The sequence below is a fragment of the Aedes albopictus genome, chromosome 1 (assembly GCF_035046485.1).
Source record: "Aedes albopictus strain Foshan chromosome 1, AalbF5, whole genome shotgun sequence".
Lineage (NCBI taxonomy): Eukaryota > Metazoa > Arthropoda > Insecta > Diptera > Culicidae > Aedes > Aedes albopictus.
In genome coordinates, this window is record NC_085136.1 from 333997390 (window position 1) to 334002817 (window position 5428).

Sequence of the window (5428 nt, forward strand, 5' to 3'; positions counted from 1 at the left end):
TATTATTTTGACGGAATTTGTTTAATTCTCATCAAAGATTTTCCTTTCTTCAACACATAGGATGTTCTTTTCAGCTTTTACTGATATGGAATTTTTGGCTTTACTTATACAGTGTATCAAACAATTGCCCGTACAGCAAATTCTTTGTCAAAAAAAATTTCATTCAAATGTTAATAACTTTTTTATGCGTCAATCAGAAACGCTGAAATTTTGACCAATCATGAATCATATATTAAAGCTCCATTAGTAAAATTTTGAGCGAGATCGAATAAGTTTTCTGAAAGTTATAGTACTTTTAGTAAAACTTATAAGATTTTTGAACACATTTTTAAAACATTATATCTCAATATGTACTCGATGAAATTTTTTCAATATTTTTTGCGTTACATCTTATACCTAAGGCTTTCATATGCAGCATTGTTTGGGGTTTTAAATTCACTACAAAAAATATGAAAAATGTGCGTATGTAGTTGACGATGTTTTAAATTTTAACATATTTTGCACATATAATCTGCCAAACGTTTTCCACCAATAAAAGTGCATTAACTGACCGAAAAATCCATAGGACCTACTCTTCATATGTAGTTTAGTAGGTCCTGTTTAAAAATATATCATTACGAGAGTTTAAAAAAGTTGAAAGCACTTGGCACTTTTATTGATCAAAATATGATAAATTTCCAAATGACACTCTGAACATATACAGATTTTTCATATTTTTTGTAGTGAATATAAAACCTTAAACGAAGCAGCATATGAAAGCCTTAGGTATAAGCTGTAACACGCAAAATACTGAAAAAGTTTGATCAAGTACATATTGAGATATAATGTTTTAAAAATGTATTCAAAAATTTTATAAGTTTTACTAAAAGTTCTATAACTTTCAGAAAACTTAATCGATCTCGCTCAAAATTTTACCAATGGAGCTTTAATGTATGGGTTATAATTGGTCAAAATTTCAGCGTTTTTGATTGACGTATGAAAAAGTTATAATCATTTAAATGAAAAATTATTTTGACCAAAAAATTGCTGTACGGACAATTGTTTGATACACTGTAGTTTTCAAAGATTCCCTTCTTTCAATTGAAAGTCATTTTAAGCTTATTTTTGACAATAACAATAACATAATCACTTTAAATAATATTTTTGTGCCAAACGACAAAATTACTCGGAATTGTTGATCACATATTTGAGTCAATCGAATACCATAAACAAAAACCTTTCGGAAGCAACGAGTAAAATACACAGAAATAATAACTTAAGGCGAAACTGGAAGCATTTCCTCACTTTTTGGTTTTTGATTTTTTACTAAATAACGAAGCAATATTTTCAACATCGGTTTTCGTGCACATGTAGAGTATGGATCAGGGAATCTTTTGATTTTTTTTTGTAGTGGAAAATGTTTTTCGTTTTTGCAGAAACCATTTTTGAACAAAATTTCACAAAAAAATGGTTTCTGCGAAAATGGAAAACATTTTCCACTTCAAAAAAATCAGAAGATACCTTGCTCCATACTCTACATGTGCACGAAAACCGATTTTGAAAATATTGCTTCGTTATTTTATAAAAAAATCATAAACCAAAAAGTGAGGAATTGGACCCAGTTTCGCCTTAAGTGACGGTTTTACCTATATTATTAGCCTGACTGTCACTGTCCGAAAGCCAGTACTCCCAATATTTATTTATTTATTTATTTCACTACGCCTCCAGCAAATGCTGCACAGACTGATTCTTAAAAACTATCACAGGTCCTTAACCCTAAAAAGGGATACCTTCATGGCCTCAGTTTCGTCACCTCGCTGAGTGTGTTCCATCAAAAACGAGCTCTGAAGGCGCCTGGGGTCCAATGGACCCCAGGTATCCCTTTTAGGGTTAATAGCTATTTTAAATGTATTCCTAGACATTCCAAAGTCATACACGTCGAAAACTTCATTGAAGTGTTGGCAGCAGCGGCTGAAAGGATTGTTCTGCCCGTAGAGCGTTCTGCGAAACGGTAGAGCGATGAAACCTCTGTTTCTTTACCGGTGGCACGGTACATGGAAGTTAATGCCGGCTAGCAAAAATGAGCAGTCAGTCTTACCAGATAAAATGTCGAATATCAGCAACCTTTGGAGCATTACATGGCGACTTGTCAATGGTTGAAGATTAATGAGCTTGCAACTGTCTTCATAAGGAGGCAGCCTCAGAGAGTCATTCCAATTAAGTTTCCTTAAAGCGTAGCTTAGAAACGATCGTTGAACACGTTCGATGCGTTCAGAGTGCGTTGCGTGGTATGGTGACCAAACTTGAACGACGTACTCCAGAATACAGCGGACGAGCGTACAGTATAGGGCCGAATATCAGTTGATCAAATGCTATAAAAAGCTTGTTCTTAAGGAAATTAATTCTAATAATTCCAGCACAGTTTTTCCCTTCTTTTAATCATCTACTGTTCTTTCTAGATGAACTTCTTAGTTTATTTGCGCCATTTCTAACCAATATATTCCCTTATCACAGTGATTGTAACATGTGAGCTTAACATATGTGGGCTTATGGTATTATGGCTAATAGCGCTCCGACTACTGTTATAGGTGCTAGGGCATTCGGCTGAAGGCCGTTGGGTCGAATGTGATTTGGTCGTAGTTCGTTAGGTCAAAAAGTTATGCCGAATGGCCATATTTTTTTCGTTTTCTCCTTTTATGCTGTTAAAATAATTGTTGAAGTTGGAGCTACTGTATTTTACTAGAAAGAACAGCCTGTGTTTAGAAGAAGGAAAAATTCACTATTTGAATTAGAAAGAATAATTTCATCTCGTTGTAGAAAATGTAACCGGTGGTTCCATTTGTTACTTGCCGGCTCCACCGCAAGATAAATTTCTCCTCCTTCAAACCCACCGTGCACCATATGTTGCAAGACAGGCAAGAGTGACACTCTTGTTTTGTATTGAGCGTGAGTGCCGACCATATCTCAACACCAACATGTATCACCCAAGGAACTCACTTCCAGTGGTTTGAGCGCAAGCAAAACATTAAAGCTTGCCTTACGTCTATCATTGGCCCACAGATGTCGCATATCAGAAGGGTTGCCAACCTGGTAGAACACTCGGGTTTCGTAATATTTCGTGTTCGTTCGTATCATTTTCACAATTACATTTCTCAGCTTTCGGCTCGAACTAATTAGTCTGTCCGCAAACCGCACTGGAAGTAGTAGTGCGCGCCGGGAGTTTAGAGCTAGTACAAATTGTGAGTTGTTTAAGAATAAGGTGGTGAAAATGTTTAATTCAATGCTTTACTTTCTTCATTAGGTGGCTAGGCTAAAGTCAGATCACAAAAGTGATAGAGTAGAAATAGGTGTGATACAGGTGGTCATTAGGGTTAGTGATGCAAAGGTGCTATTGTTTGTAGATTATTCAACATTTGTTCTCCCATTGTTAGTTGTTCTTTTGTATAGCCAAATCCACGTGTGTAAAAATCGCCAGAAAGTTAGTGTGTTAAACTACGGAGGAAATAGTTATTTATGCAACAAGTTGCAAAATGATGATTTTTTCAGCACGAGTTGTACGTTTATCCAACGAGGCTTGCCGAGTTGGATAAATACGACGAGTGCTGAAAAAATCGAGTTTTGCAACGCGTTGCATACAAAGTTTTTTGTAATTGCAAAAATATCCGTACAGTATAATCTCTCTAGCCACACAAACGTGTATCAGCAGCAACCACGTGCGAGCGTCCATGCGCGACGGGACGTAGTGCATGGTATTTTCTTCGATCAGGTAGGCTATGGTAGGCCAACTGTCGCAAGTTTTCAAGCTCCCGTCGTCGTCATGCAGCATCATAAGCAATAGGGCACTGCATTGTTTTGATTTTATATGGGATTTTGACGTTTCGTAGCCTTGTTGTTTACAAAATTTCTGTAGGAGTGAAAGAGAAGGAGAGAGTTTCATGCAGTTCCCTATAGCAAAAGTAGGTTCAGTTTCTGCTTCTACGCCTGATTGGCAGTTCAAATCAGAATCTGAATCGTCCTGATTCGGGTTCGAACTGCTCAGTGCATGTAGAAGCAGCAGCTGTATCTACGAAAGTAGCGGTACTTAACAAAAAGTGTCTGCTGGCAAAAGTGCCGAAAAGTACTACTTTTCAGCACTCTAAAGAGTGCCGAAAAGTAGTACTTTTCGGCACCTTTGCTTCAGTGAAGAAAAGTAGGCCGTTTTAACATTGTTTCCGCGAGTGAAAAGTAGGGAAATTCGCAACGCAATTACAAAAAGGTAATTGTAGTACAGAACCATGCTATTGTACCATCCAGAATAAATCCGTGACGTCACAATTGTTTTAATGAATGGGGTAGGTCCGATACGTGGGCCTTTTTCTCTTCTTCCACATCGCTTGGCGGAGCAAGCGGTGATCATTTCATCCACAGATCAGCATTGGCCGCTCCTACCTCCCGCGCACGGATAAACGAAGTTGTGAATCTCCCACGATTGTTACGGACAGACAGATCGACGAAAGGCCCAGTTGTCACGAGCACCGAACGCCCGCCGGCCCACAAAACCGGCCATTTTGGGAACGCCGTATTCATCACCTTCGGCGTCGGTCATTGTGCACGGCCGCCATCGTTGGCCATTGTTCGCTGGCCACTATCTGCGCCTGTGAATGCGTGGATCCGCCATTGCTCCTTGCCATCACGCCATCTCGATCATCGGACATCCTTCTTCGAGTCAAACGCCGGTCAGAGACCCACTGGTGCGATAGGAAGCGACGCCTAAACGTTACGACATTCCCGGAGACGCTCCGGTACTGAAGAGTGCCCAGCATCCTCTCCAAGCGCTGGGGGCATCGCACAGCCCGATTCACGGCGGGACAGCCGTCAAATACCCTGCAGAACCGCATCGCTCGCTCCATCGCTACACCGGTGACGTCTGGCCAGCCCGCTAGACCCTGAAGCACCGCCCGGTACTACCACCGGTTCCCCGAAGCACCTCCCGGTACCACCGCCGGCCCCCGATGTCCAGCTCACCACCGTGCCGTCAACCACCACCGTTCAAATGCAGCAAACCGCAAGTACCCTACCCCACAAGTGTTGTGACGTCACATTAAACCAATTCATTAAGCCAATTTTGGCCATAATAAACTAGAATGTTAAGATGAAAATTTGAGGTGTCAGAGCATATTACTTGAAGATCTAAGCCCTGATTAGACTTTTCCGCCGCTTTTGCTTTTCGTTGCGGACTCGCAAAGGAGTCGTCAAACCTCGCCCATTGTGCATTGGCGTATCTAGGATTTTTTCCTAGGGGGTGCCTAGGGGGTGCCAGTTTCAGTGGTTCTCAGGTTGCTTTCTTTTAAGGAAATACCGATCCGACCTCAATTTCTTAGTATAATGATATACTGCGTCGCGGGAAAATAGAACTTGTATTTTCAGTTTGAACTTAAGTACTTAACGATTGTCTGATTATCGCGATAAC

At 40.1% G+C, this 5428-nt stretch overlaps 1 long non-coding RNA gene across 1 annotated transcript; it reads left to right on the forward strand.

Annotated features, from left to right (window-relative positions):
• The first annotated feature begins 3187 nt into the window (after positions 1-3187).
• LOC134287867 (uncharacterized) lies at positions 3188-5122 on the forward strand. Its single transcript, XR_009997610.1, has 4 exons — positions 3188-3218; positions 3281-3349; positions 3411-3485; positions 4315-5122. It is a non-coding gene; the product is annotated as an uncharacterized LOC134287867 (long non-coding RNA).
• The last annotated feature ends 306 nt before the right edge of the window (positions 5123-5428 follow it).